Source organism: Bactrocera oleae, chromosome 5 (assembly GCF_042242935.1).
Source record: "Bactrocera oleae isolate idBacOlea1 chromosome 5, idBacOlea1, whole genome shotgun sequence".
In the NCBI taxonomy this organism is placed as follows: domain Eukaryota; kingdom Metazoa; phylum Arthropoda; class Insecta; order Diptera; family Tephritidae; genus Bactrocera; species Bactrocera oleae.
Window position 1 is genome coordinate 39578548 of NC_091539.1, and position 17083 is coordinate 39595630.

A 17083-nucleotide genomic window follows, 5' to 3' on the forward strand; every position below is an offset into this window, starting at 1 on the left:
CTCGTAGTTGTGTGTGTTGTAGCAACAAAGACCATTCTCCAAATAGTCCCATTCCGATTACGTAGAGAAGACTGCCGTGAGTGCTCTATTAGCGGAATATAAAGTTTTCAGGCATATTACAGAGAGAAAAACCTGCACTTTTATAGTTTTTAAAAACTGTTGAAATATCCCATATAAATTCAAGTCGTATACGAGTATATCGGCCAATATACTAGATAATTTTATAAAAAGCATGAGAACATTTTACATTCGATTTGACTATGCATTTTTAAAATAAATAATCTACAATATTCTTTTATTTTTCCCCAATGCACATTTTATGTACCAATTAATTCTCTCCACTAACAGCACAACAAAAAAATGCTTAAGTGGACTTTATACTTTTCAAGCCATTAAGTTCAGTTTATAAGCATGTTCGGTTACAGCTTAAGTCATTCGCAATTAAAAGTTATTAATAGCGGCATAACTTCTAATTATACATTGCTAAGCTGCTTTCCGCTAAACTTTGGACGCTAGAAGTCGTGAAGAATTATTGAGAGCAGCGCGCAAAAAAGAATCGCATATTATATAAAAAAAACAAAAGAGTTTCCGGGCAACAACTTTGAGCTATTAATTTCATTAACTGACCATCGCTTCAAAAAGAGCAATATTGAAGAATATCGAAGGAGAAAGAGATTAAAATAAAGCACTAAATGATTAATGTCAACAGCTGCAATCTTTAAATGAAAAGTACTAAACCAAATATCGCTGCAAAAATGGTCGGCGCCGCCATCATTAATTTTTAAAAAATTACCAAGAACAACTAAAAACTGAAAAGAAAAACATGAAAGTAATACTTGTAGATAGGAGAAGTGGCAGAAGTAGAGTAAAGTGAAAAAGTATACTTGTTAAAAACTTCTTCGAATGCTGCAGTGCAGATCCGCATCACACCGTTGCAAGACGGCTGGTGGAGAGTGACGCGAAGTGGAGCGCAGTGGAGTGGTACTGTAAGAGAGCGTGAAAAAATGGCGACAACTAATAGCAAACAACTTTTTAATGAACGACAACAAGCCGACAGCAAGTGCTGCAATAAGACATACATGCAAACATATATATAATATTTATGTATATATCGGTACATATAAGCTCGTAAAGTCGAAATGAAGACTTTAGTGGCGCCACTGGATAGGACCCATTGACCATAGCAAAAGAAAATCGCGGAGAAAGGAGACAAAATAAATGGCATTACTCTGAAGAAAGTTGTCGCCTAGGTGGCAACGCCATAACACTCGAACGGTTGCATGCCACATTCTCAGTTGCATGTCCTTGCACAAGCTCCTTCCTGCATGCACACATACGTACATGCTGCACCACAACGTGTCAGGTCATTTACTATAATTACAACCTTTGTTTGTTGTTTTTTTTTTTTCTTAACAGCGGAACAAAAGTATTAATTGAAGAAATTCCTTGTGGTCAACGTGTGGCTGCTCTGTTCACATGCAATGTCATCTAAGTGAGCGCACACATACAGTTATAATCGTAAACCCTTTGCCTTGTCGCCTACTTCAACGGGTAACTATAAATTAAATCGATTCGATTGTGGATATTTTTATCTGTATGTATGGTGTATACGTGGAAGCCTTGATTGCACGGCGTAGCAAGCAAGTATGTCTGTGCTATTAGTAGAGTGTAATTACCTAGACTAAAAAAAAAACTAGCAACTGATTTAAAGATTGCATTTATTTGAATTGAAAATACCTTCCAGCTTTATATTCCAAGTATAAGAACACATTCATACTTAATTATAGTCAGTCAATATAGCGCAGCTTTCTTGATATATTATTTAACTGAAAAATTTAAAAAAAAAACTTAATAGTAAAATTTGTTTTCAAGGCATTACATTATCGAAAAAGCAGGTTATTTTTATACGAACAGAGTATATTAAGTTTGCTACGATGTTCGTAGCACCTATAAGAAAACGTCGGAGACACAATAATGTATATACTTATACATAAGTAAATGACCAACGTGACGTGCTGAGTCGATTTAGCCATGTCCGTCTGTTCCTGAGTTTTTGAGATATCGGTCTGAAATTTTGGATTTGTCTTTTTCTTTCCAAGAAGCTGTTCATTTGTCGGAACCGCCATACAAAGTAACCGATCAAACTTAAGTCCTTGTACGGAAAAATTTTATATATAACAAATTTGTCTGGACGTAATTTGGCGTAGATCATAACCCAAATTATCGCTAGAATCTTGGCACATATTGTGTAGATCGGAACACTATAGCTTATAACTGCTATTCAAGCGAACCGAAATGAGAAAAAAGATCTTTTTAAGCACTTTTAAAGATTTTTCCTCAAAAAATCACATACAGTTATCGTTTGCGTTCGCAAAATGATTACCACTCTTACAAATTGGTGTTAGAAAAAAAGTATGTGTGCCATTTCATCGAAAATAATCGAAGTACCTTTAAGCATTTGCGTATACAAAGAAAGGTATTTTGACAAATTTTTGAGACTGTATCTCTTGCGTTTGCGGCTAGCGCAATTTGCTTTTCTCCACGCGTGCAGCGCGAAAAGTCTCGGCATGCGGTATCAAACATGCTTCGCAGCGATACAGTACGAACAATCGCGGATGTTGAAGATTAAAAATTTTTTTGCGGTCAGAGCTTTTAGCGGTCTATTCCCCAATTTATACAGTCGTAACTGAAGAGCCTAATTTACATTTTTCATTAAAAAACTGAATAAAAGTAATTCCAAATTGAAAAAAAAAAATATGTGTATAAAAACGCACCTTTTGTTTATAAAAAAAAAGTTGATTCAATATTTAGCTCTTTGGAAAACTCAGATAAAATCGTAAAAAATTGGCCGACTAGAAATTAAAATGTACGTGTCCAATATTTTTCATCAAAGAACATAAAAATAAAATTTTTTTATGTAAAATTTCGTTGGAATTGCCCATATAACTTATAGACTTCTGTTACTCTGTCACAAATTGGTGAAATCTATCTACAGCTACCTTCCCATATCTCTATACATATTTGATTTTCATCATATAAAGCTTAGCGAAATCGATCTACACATTTTCAACCGTAGAAATTTACTATTATATCCTTGGTGCCAAGGGTTGACTTTGTAACGAAAATATCGGATAATACGGAAGATACTCTAATAAAATAAGCTAAACGCATTTTATCGAATATTCACAATTATTCCCTTATGAATTACCTTTGGCACCATATATTATATATTTAATTATTTTCTTAAATTTAGCACAAATTGTGCCGAATATTCGGGTCCAACATTTTATTGAAGAAGTGAAAAAAAAAATGCACATTTACAGAAAGTAATGTATTTAATCGGTGATTAATTTAACAAAAAATTGGATACGCTTGTTCACCTAAGAGTGTTTGGCAGTGATAAGGATTCAATAAGCATATTGTCTTTACCTATACGAATCGTTAATGAACTTAATGAAGCAGTTATCTGAAACGGTTATAAACACATAAACTCAATATGGAATGTGGAGTTAGTTCTTAAATTAATTAGCAAATTTTATAAAACTGTATTAAAAGCATAAAATATAGTTCAATTAAATTAGGAGGTTGACTAAGCAACCAAACTCAATGCAGAGTTTATGCTATATAACTGCTCAACTGGTATTCAAATTGTCCCTATAAGAGTTGAATTTTTCCCCAATAGGCTTTTAATTTTCAAATGAATTATAAATATACATACTGTATGTATAAAAATATTAATAAAACAATTTTTTTGTCAGCTTGTTGTTGCATTTATATGTGTGTAATATTTGCAAATTAACACGAACAAAATTTTACAATTTTTTGCCTCACATATTTATTTTCTTTTCTTCTTCATTTGTGCCGAGAAAAAGTTCCAACAGCTGACGCTGTTGTGTTTCGAGTTGATGAAGCCACATTACGGACAGCTCAGTTCAACTACACAGTGCGCTCAGCAGCCAAGTTGTGCGTAAGTAATGCGACATGCCTTGAAGAATCCTTCAGACTGTGACAGGACATTGACAACAGAAAAAAATGGTTAAACAATAAACTGTGTTTAAGCCAGTGGAAAAGTTGTGCTGTGAAAAAGTGAGTGCGAAGACACTCAACTCGGCGACATGTCATGCTCAACAACAGACAAGTGCTGCGAAGTGGAGAAGAAATAATTTTACTGGCCACATGCGGCGTGGAGTGTGCCAATAGTGTAAGAGCATGAGAATTTCTGCACTATTTGCACACATAGACACATACAAGCTATGAAATTTATTTTCACGCTTGCAGCGTATAAAAGTTTTTCAATTAAATGCAATGATGTCCCAGTTATATACGGTGATGTGACGCTGCGGCATCTCAACCACATCTCCGCTGCGGTACACGCGGCATGTCTGACCTCATGGCAAGCTGTATGCTGAAATTTTAAACACGTACAAATGAATAGCTGCATAAATGAACACTGTATATATAAGTATATATAAAAGTATATATTGGTTGTCCGCTGTGCTCGCCCAACATAGCTGTGCGTATATTTAAAGTCATTCAAAAGTATGAAATGAAATTTCTACAAGCTTATGCAGTGGCGTCCAGTGAGTCATGAAAGTGTGACATGTGGGCAAAACGGACTCATACACATACAACCCACATATTCACAAATACATATGTACATAATTATATTCGTGCATATCATGACCGAAACTGCACCCAACCAGCGTGTCTGCCAGACACCATTCAGCCGGTGGCCGATAAATGAGCTGGCACATTTAAGCGCGTCATAATTGTGGCAGAGCGGAAAGCTGAGGGCACAGCGTTGATTTGCAGTTGCCTGATTTCTCAACTCCCCTTTTAATTTATTTGTCATCTTCACTTTTTCATTTCAACGTTTTTGTGCGTTTTGCAGCACATTACATGCGAGTTATTCATATGTGAGTGAGTAATCATGTGTAAGTATGTTAATGGTGAGTTCGGATGCTTAAACGGCGTGATGATTGTTGCATTCATAATGTGGCAAACGTTCGGAAGAAAATAATTGCAATATCGTTATGTGGTGTGATAAATGTGCATTATATATTTATATATATTACGGTTACTCAGTCATACAAAAGTGAATACTACTATTTCGTTTTGCGCAGTTTGTAGGAAAATTAATGTAATAATTTAAATACCATCCACCATCGATATGTTGTGACATAATTAAACCAATATATTTGCATAACAAGACAGTATCGAATTGTGTGTCTGAAACGCCACCGAAAACAGTACGCACATTTTTCTATCACTCCGTGTCACTTTTCCGCCGGCGGATGAGCCGAGGTAGCGTAAAAAATAGATTTACACCTAGAACAGCAGCTGCTTCAGTGTCCGTTTCCGCCGCTTCCATCCTGTCGAGCGTCGAAAAATGTTGTCCTCGTTTTAGAATTGCTCGCATTTTCACTGCGCTTCTAACTATCCGCTTATACAAGCAATGCCACATGCCCCCAGTCGTGTTGCAAACGGTGCTTCAACAATATTTGTGTCGAATTTCGTTTTTTTTTTTTTTTGTTTTCAGTTATTAATTTCATCTTCTTTTTTAGTTTTGGTTTTATTTTTTAGTTTTCACTTTCATGTTATTGTTTGAGTTCGCCTACATTTTATGTGCACGTGTGTGCGCTTTCGTTGCACTCACTCTCCATGGAGTTAAATGTTGTTGCACAGATACCAAACTGCGATAATATGCAAATGCATTCGGTTACACCCCATAGTATTTTGTTGGCACTATGCATTCAGTGCACTAGGTGATGGCTGGCTGGCTGGCTGCTGCAACCGGAAAGGAAGCGAACATTTCAAGCATCTAGTGAGTACGCTAACTCACACGCATATGAAATTTTCGGTGCCACACCACTCAAGTGTGCTGGTGTGAGTGCCTTCACCTTTTATTCCAAGCATGCTAGCATGTCTGCTTCCTCTTCCTGTTATGCCATTGTACCGTTGCGTCGCTTTTTTAGGTTAAACACTTTGAAAAGCAAAGAAATGACAGTCGATATGAATCTGCGGCAGTCTCTTAATGATGATGAGTTTTGGGGCTTGCAGCAACGCCGCATCAGTCTGTGCGTCCACGCCTATATATTTGCGTCTGCAGGAGGCACAGTGAAATTAAATGCACAGTATTTGGTGCAAGTAATTGTATTTGCGCGGATTAACCCAAGAAATTTAAATTCAGCGTTAATTTAAAAAAAGTTTAAAAAAAAATATTCTTTAAAGGAAAAAGAATTGCCCTTCGTATTTTTGTATAAATTTTTGAACTAACTCTCGCAAGTGATAGAAAAAAGCCATCTTAGCCTACTTCAATTATTTTCCGCCCATCGGAATTTCCGGAGCCAGGTGTCTTTAAATATATTTTCAACGTTTCCACAATTCTTTATTAACCGACCACTTCCGACGGCCAAACATATAATATATCAATGTGAAAAATTTGAGACGGAAGAATTGCTGAAGGAACTTCCGGGGGTTTTTTGTTGTTTTTGTAGCCGCCGAAAATATCCATAAAGTAAATTTGGAGTAATGCTGCCGAGTTGACAGCCCTTAGCTGGATAAAACTCCGGGTCCATTCTGATTACGTAGATCCCACTATCGTCGAAACGATTGTATTCCTCTATACTTTTATCAATCTTGTTAACTGAAAATGTTAATGTAATGTTAAAAATTAACTTTTTTGGAGAACTTTAAAAATATGCCACCCTTGGTCTCTGAAAATCTTTACTATACTATTATGATAACCTAATTTTTATACTCTCGCAACCTGTTGCTACAGAGTATAATAGTTTTGTTCACCTAACGGTTGTTTGTATCACCTAAAACTAATCGAGTTAGATATAGGGTTATATATATATAAATGATCAGGATGAAGAGACGAGTTGAAATCCGGGTGACTGTCTGTCCGTCCGTCCGTCCGTCCGTCCGTGCAAGCTCTAACTTGAGTAAAAATTGAGATATTTTTATGAAACTTGGTAGACATGTTTCTTGGTACCGTGAGACGGTTGGTATTGCGGATGGGCGTAATCGGACCACTGCCACGCCCACAAAACGCCATTAATCAAAAACAAATAACTTGCCATAACTAATCTCCGCAATAAGATACAAGACTGTTATTTGGTACACAGGATCACATTAGGGAGGGGCATCTGCAGTTAAAATTTTTTTTAAAAAGTGGGCGTGGTCGCGCCTCTAATAAGTTTAATGTGCATATCTTCTAAACCGCTAATGCTATAATAACAAAATTCACTAGAAGCAAATTTTTTTAGCACTTCTATTGACGGTGTGAAAATAGTTGAAATCGGGTGGCAACTCCGCCCACTCCCCATATAACGGTACTGTTAAAAACTACTAAAAGCGCGATAAATCAAGCACTAAACACGCCAGAGACATTAAATTTTATATCTGAGATGGTATAAATTGGCTTTATAGGAACCGCGTTCAAAATTAGTTAGTGGGCGTGGCACAGCCCACTGTTAGGTGAAAACCCATATCTTGAGATCTGCTCAACCGATTTCAACCAAATTCGGTGCATAACGTTCTTTTTATGTTTCTATGTCATAGTGCGAAAATGGGCGAAATCGGACTACAACCACGCTTACTTCCCATGTAACACCATTTTCAATTCCATCTGATTCTTTCACTTTCCACTATGCAAATCAGGTAACAATGATTATATCGGGGTAAAACTTTGCGTGAATAATGCAATTAAAGTATGCCACCTTGCGGCCAAAAATTGTCTAAATCGAACCAAAACTGTTCAAACTAAATATTAATGTGGACCCCAGTGCCTATAGTTGACCTTCTACCGAAAATATCAGTCAATCCACAAAGAAATCTCAAACGAGTATACCATTTGACTTTGCGAGAGTATAAAATGTTCGGTTACATCCGAACTTAGCCCTTCCTTACTTGTTAAATCTAGTTTTATTGAAAAAAGCCGAACAAATTGTAGAAAACATGAACAGTTCGAATCATTCTATAAAACCCCACAAGGGAGTCCACCTACCCATATGAAACTACTGTTTGGTGCGCACCTATGTTAGCACCAAGTGAACAAGCTAGTTTAGTTTTTTAGTAGACTATGCCTCTAAAGTAAATCTAATCCAGATAATCTTGCTTCTACACGATCGGAAAAATAGGAATATTCAGATCAACAACATTCTATCTCTAACTGTCGGATGTATGTAACTGAGGCAAGGGTATTCCAGTTGCGGTTTGTCAGTATTCATCAAAATATTTTCATATAATCTACCGTAGATATATATTGGGTCTCTATTCGTTCAGTTTCAAATTTGAACGTTTATTTAAGATAAGCATATACAATAGTATTAACTAAAGTATTGCCCATCTAAAGCTATAACATTTCCCGCCTTTCTGCAATTTGTGAAATACATCTCAAAAGAAGTGCGCCGGCTTGACCAAATTTTCTCACCTTGTTCTGATGTGAACCACATTCCGGGCATTCTGCATCGACCATAGCAAAGGGCAGTCAGAAGGGCCAAGGTTTGGGTTATAAGACGGATGAATCAAAACTTCCTAGCCACTGTTTTCAATATAGTTCTTAATTGGTCTTGCGATATGAGGCCGAGCGTTGTCATGATGGAAAATGATTATCTCGTGTCTAATCGTAATTTCTGGGCGTTTTCCGCCAATACCTTTCTTCAATTTTAAGGATTTGTTGTCGGTAGCGTTAATAATTGAGGCCTTAGCTGGTTTTAGAAGCTCATAAAAAAGCACGTCCTAAGTACCAATTCCACCAAATACAGAGCATTACCTTGCCGTCACGGGTATACGACTTTGGCGTTGATTGGGTGGCTGGCCAGCCTTCATTTATGATTTTTTGCGTTTAAGATTGTGTGCTTTAAGCTTTTCTTGTGCTTGACAACAATCTTTATCGAGAAATGTTTTCACGTCCTTCCTTTTCCAAGCCAAATTCACTACTTTTAAATCGTGCAAACCCCTTTTGATGACTTGGGGCTGAGGTTGTCTTCATATTAAAGTAAAAGAACGAATTTCAAGCAAAATCACACTTTTATAGTTATAGACCCAATATAAAAATATAAATAATCCTAGCATTTAGTAATTAATTAGTTCTAACATATCAAAAAACTTATGATACTGAAAGTTAGTGTTCGGAATGCACTTTGCAAGGTAGTTAGTGCCAAATAAGCCCTAACTGCAACCTTCGCTATTTTCCAGGAATTCATAAATATTCTGGACCCACATAGAACAATAACAAAGAGCCCAAGATAAACTATTCTTATAAAATTTCACACTCTTATGAACAAATAAATCTACAAGTGCACAAAGGCATGCATAATCTCCTTTTGCGCACGACTCATAAAGACGAATACCACGAACCGGAAATCCAGCCATAGCCTGCTTCAGAAAGGTATTAAATTATGCTTGAGCTAGCGAGCGCTGCAGCAAAATTTACAGTTATACTACAAGCGACACAGAATGCGACTGTAAAGTGGCAGAGGACGTGCGGGACAATGAGCAGCCAACAGTTGGAGAGAGAGTGCGAGAGAGAAAATGTGCGAATAAAACAAAGAGTGAGTGTGGATGTGTTGGCTTTAGTGAAATGTGAAAATTTGAATTACGTGTGAAAATTAACACATTATACAATACATCGCGCGCCGCCACTCTTCAACCGGAATATGCATACGCGCCGCAAATAAAACGATAAAATGATTTACGCCGCTTAGTGTAGGAAAATCAGGATCAGAATCAGGCGCATAATCATGTATACTTATATGTATATTTGTCTGACAGCGAGCGGTGAATAAATTTCTGCAGTGGAAAAGTATCTTAAATTTCAATGGCTGAGTGAGACTTCACCACAAACGGCGGTGTCGCCACCGAAGCGGGCCACAAACAAATGAGCGCCTCAAGGCATAAGCTGATTGCGGCAAATTCGAGAGCACGCAAATACGCATAAATAAAGTTATATGCGCATGTATATATGTTCGAAGAATGTATATACCGAAGAACATGCGAAAGCAACGGTACGTTAAAATGTCGCGTGGAATCGCATTCGTGCAATCTCAGCGACGAAATCTCCGAGTTAAATCTCAGCGGGAGAAATAACGCAAACACGCGAAAGGCCACTCAAACGCAGCGAACGAGTAGGGGCTTCGAATTGACTTATATTTACCTATACAAGGGTGGTAATTAAAGTGAAATTCAGTCCAGAATTTTAACTTTAGGTTGCTAAACACTCAATTGATTAAGAAATAAAAAACTTGAGCCAGGATAGTATTCGGTGCGATAGTATTAACTTGAAATTTTAACTGCAACTCCATATTGGTACTATCTAAGAAACAAAAATGTTATTATTAATTTTTTATACCCTGAACAGGGTATATTAGGTTTGCCATGAAGATTGTAATACCTAGAAGGAGACGATGAAGACATATAAAATATATATATATTATATATATATGATAAGCATGACGAGCTGCGTTTATATAGCCACGTTCGTCCATCTGTCTGTATATACGCAAATTAGTTCCTCAGTTTTTGAGACGGGTTATAGTCTAAGGCACTTTGACATAGTCCAATCTTCTCCAATAGAGACCAAAATTTGTACGTGATAATTCGTCGGGTAAAAGACCTACTAAATCCGATATAATGACATTTAGTGACCACCCTAAAATACACAATGCCATTATTCAAAACTGTGATTTTCACGTGCCTGATTCTATAATCCAATGCTCTCCTTCTCCATATACAACTACTTCTATAGGTTTGTAATGCTTACGTTATGAGATTTACTGGCAAGCAATTGCGACCGCATAATTGGGAGCTGACGCCTTGCTGTTGGTCGTTTGCATATGGTTGGAAAGCATACATTTTACACTGTTTACAACACGTGATTGTTATTCCTTCTTGATTTATTTGTTCTTGCTGCAATAAAAACCCGTTTGAGTACTAAATGCCTATGTCGACATATTTGACAGGTAATCTCGTCCACACGTCGGCATTGTCATAATATACGGTATATTGTAGCTGTCGTGTAAACAGTGTAAAATAAATATATCAACCTGCACGTAATGCTGGCTTATTGCGTTGTGACGTTTGAAAATGCAGAGCTTTGCATTTAAAAATTTACCGAAATTAGTTTTTTTTCTTTAGCGAGAATTTAATGTGGCAGTTCTTATATACTTTTCCCAAATTTGTTATTATTCAGATATCTTTTATATAAAAAGTAAAGTAAATATAGTGATCCCAGGAGTGGAGCAATAATATCTTAAACTGGCATAGTATTTGAGCGTATGGATATTTTTTATCAAGCATAAATTATCCAAATCTGTTATAATGTTTCAAGGAGACTTAAAATGTGCTTTACGGTTAACTATTTGGTCATATACTGTGGCATATTATTTTTAAAGAAAAACAGAATGATCAGGAAAAACTCGCCTGCAAATGTTTTTTGAACGTTGTACAACATTTTCTAGGAAACCATAAATCGGAAAATTACTAAGACTTATTAAATACATATGCTGAATTCTCATCTGAATTTTTTTGGGCGCTGTGAGTGACGAATATAGCGAGAGGGGCCATTAAGACATTACCTTAATGGAGAAGCGCTATCAAGGAAAATTTAGCGCAAGAATGATAGCAGATTTATGTTTAAGACACACCTTCCTTAAAATAGATCTTCCAAAAGCCAGATATTCATGAAAATCATAAGTATTTTTTCTATCTTTATTTAGCAATAATTTCTCTGAACGTACATAGCCCACGTTTGCACTTTTCAAGAAAATTTATCTTCATATGTCACAAAATGTGTAAATTTTTTTTAATCATATATAAAAATAATTACGAGGATATTTTTAATATACGCTTTTTAAATAATAGGTATACTTCTTAACGGCTAACCTGCTATTCACCATTAAGGTGAACTATTTAAAAGTCAAAATTTCACAGGCAGAAACACTCATTGCGCATTGATGGACATTAGCCACTATTGAGCATTAAAAATTGTCCATCAATCTTTCTGAGGCAACTTTAGATTTGAAAGGCCTTGAAATTATTGAACCAAGCCCAAATAAGAAAAACTTTAAAGATCTTGAGAATATCATTCAAAATACAATACAGATGACCAAGCAATTTTTATGGCAGAATATTAACATTATTGTCATAGGCAAATAAGTTTCCTAAATTTATGCTTAGTATGGTAATCGCATTGGCGTTGAGGTCAAAATGCTTTTATAAATATATAATATGTATGGGACATAATATTAATAAGTGCAAGCACAGTGAAGCTAATTTTTCAATAGTGCTGTCAGATATTGTCAATGTGAGTCCAATCTTTTTACTAATGGGTTTGTTATAGACAGTAAACATAAAAAAGTGAATCGCAAGGCGAGTTAAAGGCACATTATCAATAATGCCGCTCAATCACGCCTTAGCAAACGAAATCAAGCATGCTGGTTAGGTTTAAATTCAATTATTCACTTATATGAATGAAGCATTGCTAATTTATTTTGATTTTAGAAATCTACACAGACACTAAAAATACTGCCATTTTTTTATTTTATTAATGCTCTTCAAACCATTAATTCTCCATAATAGAACAAAGTACTATGAATACATGTATATTCTACAAATACAACTGTTTTATTGCACCTTACATGGGCCAAGGCTACTTTAAATATATATTTTTCCATATATAAAATATAAATCACAAAGATAACAGATAAGAGCAACACAACAATATGCTTGTGTTAATACAATAAAGATTGCATTTGAAAAGTTCTTTATTTGGCGAAAGTAATATATTAATTTTATGTAGTAAAAATTGTTTTGGAACAATTTCAGCAAATCCCAAATTTATAGCTTCCACATATGCCATGAAGTGGTTGTGTAAATATATAAAAAAAAGACGTATGCAAACGACTTATAATACCCCCTGCAGGGAGTAAATATATAAAGTTCAAATTATATGTTTTTAAAAATTACAAAAGAAGTAGTTTTGAAATTGAGGAATAAATAGCACTACAAGTACATACTCATCCTAGACCAGTCTAGAATTTATAAAAATCCAATAGCTTTTTGCCTAAAGTATACTTTATGACTCAAAAATCATTATGCAAGTGGTGAAAAAATGTTTCTTGGTCCAATTCATCCCCTACAAAAGTCACTCTTGCTATTCTTTTTCACGTCAATAAATAAACTCTTGTAGAGGCAAACTGTTTGTGATAATTTTCATTATGGAAATTAAAATCGCTATTTAGTCAGAAGTCTATATTTTAAATTAATTATTAGATCTACTAGTATCCAGAATTGGTCTGACTGTATTTAAATTTTACTAACGAATTCCCTTAAGTATTTTTGTATGTGTTTCCTACAGGGTCTCTTCAAAATACGTTGAGCGCTGGCTAAAAGCACAACGCGTTTGAAAATTATGAGCTGTCGAATTTGGCCGAAAATATATGGGCGTAGTAGTTTAGCCAAATACGGAAATGGCAAATATTTCACGGCTATTGGCAAACATTACAACGGCTTCTATGTGAGGTTAGTTATATTTTAATACATGTATAGAAAACGAGGATTGCAAAATCTTTGAGTTTCGTATATTTGAGCTCATGTGTCTATATTTGAGTATAAAAATCTATAAAAATTTGTAGTCATATAAAGTACAACAACTTTAGGAGTCTAATTTTAAAAAGGTAGTTGTAAAATCACATATAAATCATATGTTTTCCTAAATATCTACTCCACCTAACAGTATTTGAAATTCATTATTAATTTCAAAATCCCTCACCAAAAATTATTTTATAGGCCTACAAACATAAAATAAATATCGAATTTTGTTAAAAATACTATTGCCAACGCAGGAAATGCTAAAAAATAGAAGTAAATATTTATCTTTAATAAAGCAAAGAAAAATAGTTTGCCAGATCAACTTTAATTTCTGAGAGTTAGTTTTGACATAAATATTATATATTGGAATAATAATTTTACAAATACATTAAATTAGAATTAGTGATTATTAATGGTTCGAGACTTAAAATTTATTTTTTATTAAATTACTGCTTTTAGCTGTAATTTAGAGATATATAAAAATATTTACTCACAGTTATATGATGTAATTGATATTGCACAGAACAGTCACACTCACCTGAAAAGAAATAAAAGTTCGTGTCAAAATTTTATTAATATTTTAATAGAAGCTTATAAAATAGAATGATATTTTTTACTATACAAAAGTAGATTAGATGTAATAAAATAAACGTTAATAAAAAATACCTTTATTTCAGATAAAATAACACAATAATAAAGTAAATAAAAAAGTTAAAAAATTCAATTGAACGGCTGTCACCAGTTTTTTTTCGAGCTAAAAAAATTGCTTTATATAAATGCAAATATTTGTCTAAATTCATTTTATGCCAAATTCAGCAAATAACATTTAGAAAAAGCAACTTGTCCTTGACACTTCTGAAAGAAAAAAATGGCAGCACTTTTCCAATGATTTCTCTTTTGCTATAATTTTTTGTGGTTATAAATAGCATTTAACAAGTCTATTACAGCATTTAAAAGTTTTTGTTTGTCTGAAATATATGAATAAGCGCTTAAAGCGCTACCATCAGCCACAGACAATGTCTATCAATCAAGCCATTTGCTTTAAAGTGTTCTTCACTTCGCCTTTTCAACATATGTTAAGCTTTTTTATAATTGCTATTTCACTTGCACACAGTAATAAATTATCAAAATGTCAAGCAGGCTATACAGCGCTGTAAAAAAATGGCATTTTAAAAATGCTAGTACGCTTTTAGGCGTTTTTCCTTTGTGTAGCGAGAAAAAATTTGGCTCGTATGCAATGCTTTGTTTTTTTTTACATTTGAAATTGTAATGCGTAAGGTTTTTTGTCGGAGCAGGATTAATTCGTTCACTAAAATTTTCATATAAATGTTAAAGTACAAAAACATAAGTTTGTTGTAGTACATGCTGTGAAAATTTATAATTTAAATTTTTGTCCGTTAGCCTACATGAAAGTAGTCAGTTTATTGTTGTAGCGATTTTTTCATTGCCAGTTTTTGTAAGTCAAACTAATGAAAACTAATGGATTTCAATAAGTGCAGATTATTAACTCAATCGCACGCCAATGATTATATTATGTGGCCATGCATAGTTCACAATTTTAAAAATTGCATCAACTGAATAAAAAAATGTTCTATCCTTTATAGGATCATGAAGGATGCAAGTTTTAATATGGAAGTTTTTTACAAAAATTTTACAATTGCAAATTTATATTATTATCTATATATATATTATTACGTTGTATTATATTTGAGAGTTTATAAGCGTTACGCATTAAAAAGTCTTTTATTGGGTAGATAAACATTTTTTTTGAGCTTCAAACAACAAAAAATTAATCATTATAGCTATCTTTTTAAAGTCTTTGCCTGAAGTCTTAATTGCATTTACATGAATCTCAACATACCATATAACATAAAAGAAAATGCATAAGTCCTTGTAGTTATAACAAATCAGACTTCTTCACCCCTTATCATAGAAAATAGGCCATACCATTTAAAGTAGCTTATAACTCTTCATATAACTCCAAAACAAGTTACGTTTTGTTTCAAAGCAACTACAACTCCTTTTGTTTTTTTAGAGGTATAGAACTTTAAATTGCAATAAAACAACGATGGATTATTCGATTGACATGCATTTTATTTATCCGAAAATAATCTTGTGGCATTACATTTTAAATATGATTTCTGACATATGACCGCCACGGCTGGCTCGGATGTAGTCTAATCTGGACGTCCAATTTTCGATGACTTTATGTTTATTATAATGTTGTCTTCCAAATGGTTTAGCGTTTATACCTTATGCGCATAGACCAATAACTTTACATAACCCCACATAAAGTAGTCTAGCGGTGTTGAATCACAAGATCTTGGAGGCCATTTCACAGGTCCAAAATGTGAAATTAGGCGGTCATCAAACGTGTCTTTCAATAAATCGATTGTGGTGAGTCTATTCATGAGGAATTGCCAAACCAAACTGAGAATAAATCACTGGACAGCTGTTAAATCGGTCGCCATCTTAAACAGTAATGCCAACTTAAAGTTCTATACCTCGAAAACAACACCCGATAAATGTTATTTCCAAAAATATCGCATCATATCATTTAAAGCAACTCACATCATCCCGTATAACTTTAAACAAGTCACACCACATAACCTCATACGGCATGCCATATACTATGTCATAATCAAAAAAATATCATTTCAAAAGACTTGATCACCTCATATAACTTTTAACCAAGTCACATCACATCATATAATTTCATACAAATCGTATCCATCCATATTGCTTCAAACAAGTCACTTAACCATTCAAAAGAATCTCAGTTCTTCATACTATTTAAAACAGTTACATCTTCCCACATCACATCAAATAACACATTATCGTTATCACATTTTTTAATTTACAACAAATAACATCTCCCCACATCAAGTATATTAATCAAAATCGTTACACCTACTCAAATTAATTATTTTAGAACATCGCGTATCGCAAAAAAAAAAGGTAATTTAAAAAAAAAATGTCGTTCCTCAAATCATTATAAACACGTCACATTAAATCATGCTTATATCACTTGAAGCAAATCACATCATATCAGTTCTAACAGATTGCATCCGAATGAAAAGAAGCCGAAAAGACAAATTTTCCAGATTGACATAACGAGGCCATGATTACATTCATTAAATGAAACACTTTAAATTTTGACGAAGTACCAAAAATCCCAGTAGTTAGAAGAAAAAATATGTTTGGCAGTTTTCGAGCAAACGAAAGTAAATTTTTAGGTAGACATCCCGATAGGTTTTGAGGAGCCAAAAAGCATTAAAGTAGAAATCAATAAGTAATTCATTGACCAATTCATCTATCTATTTTTTTCTTGTTATATAGACGAGTTTTTCACATTCATTTCTACCATCTTATATCACCAGATTGAATAAAATGCTTCTACCAAGAGCCTCCTGTTCAGTAACAATTCTATCACCACTTATCACACCGTAATATATCGGTTTTGAGCGTTTTGATCTATAGAGATATG

The 17083-nt window shown here is 34.2% G+C and overlaps 1 protein-coding gene across 3 annotated transcripts in view; it reads right to left on the reverse strand.

Annotated features, from left to right (window-relative positions):
• The window catches only part of dpr8 (defective proboscis extension response 8), a 365949-nt gene that overhangs the window by 136366 nt on the left and 212500 nt on the right, over positions 1 to 17083 (reverse strand). Inside the window, exon 1 of one of the 3 annotated variants that reach the window (XM_070110387.1) lies at positions 14091 to 14137. The exons of the other annotated variants lie outside the window; for them this stretch is intronic. The gene's annotated coding sequence lies outside the window, so the exon portion shown is untranslated. Of the gene's footprint in view, positions 1 to 14090; positions 14138 to 17083 lie in introns of those variants that run through there. 3 annotated transcript variants of the gene reach the window in all.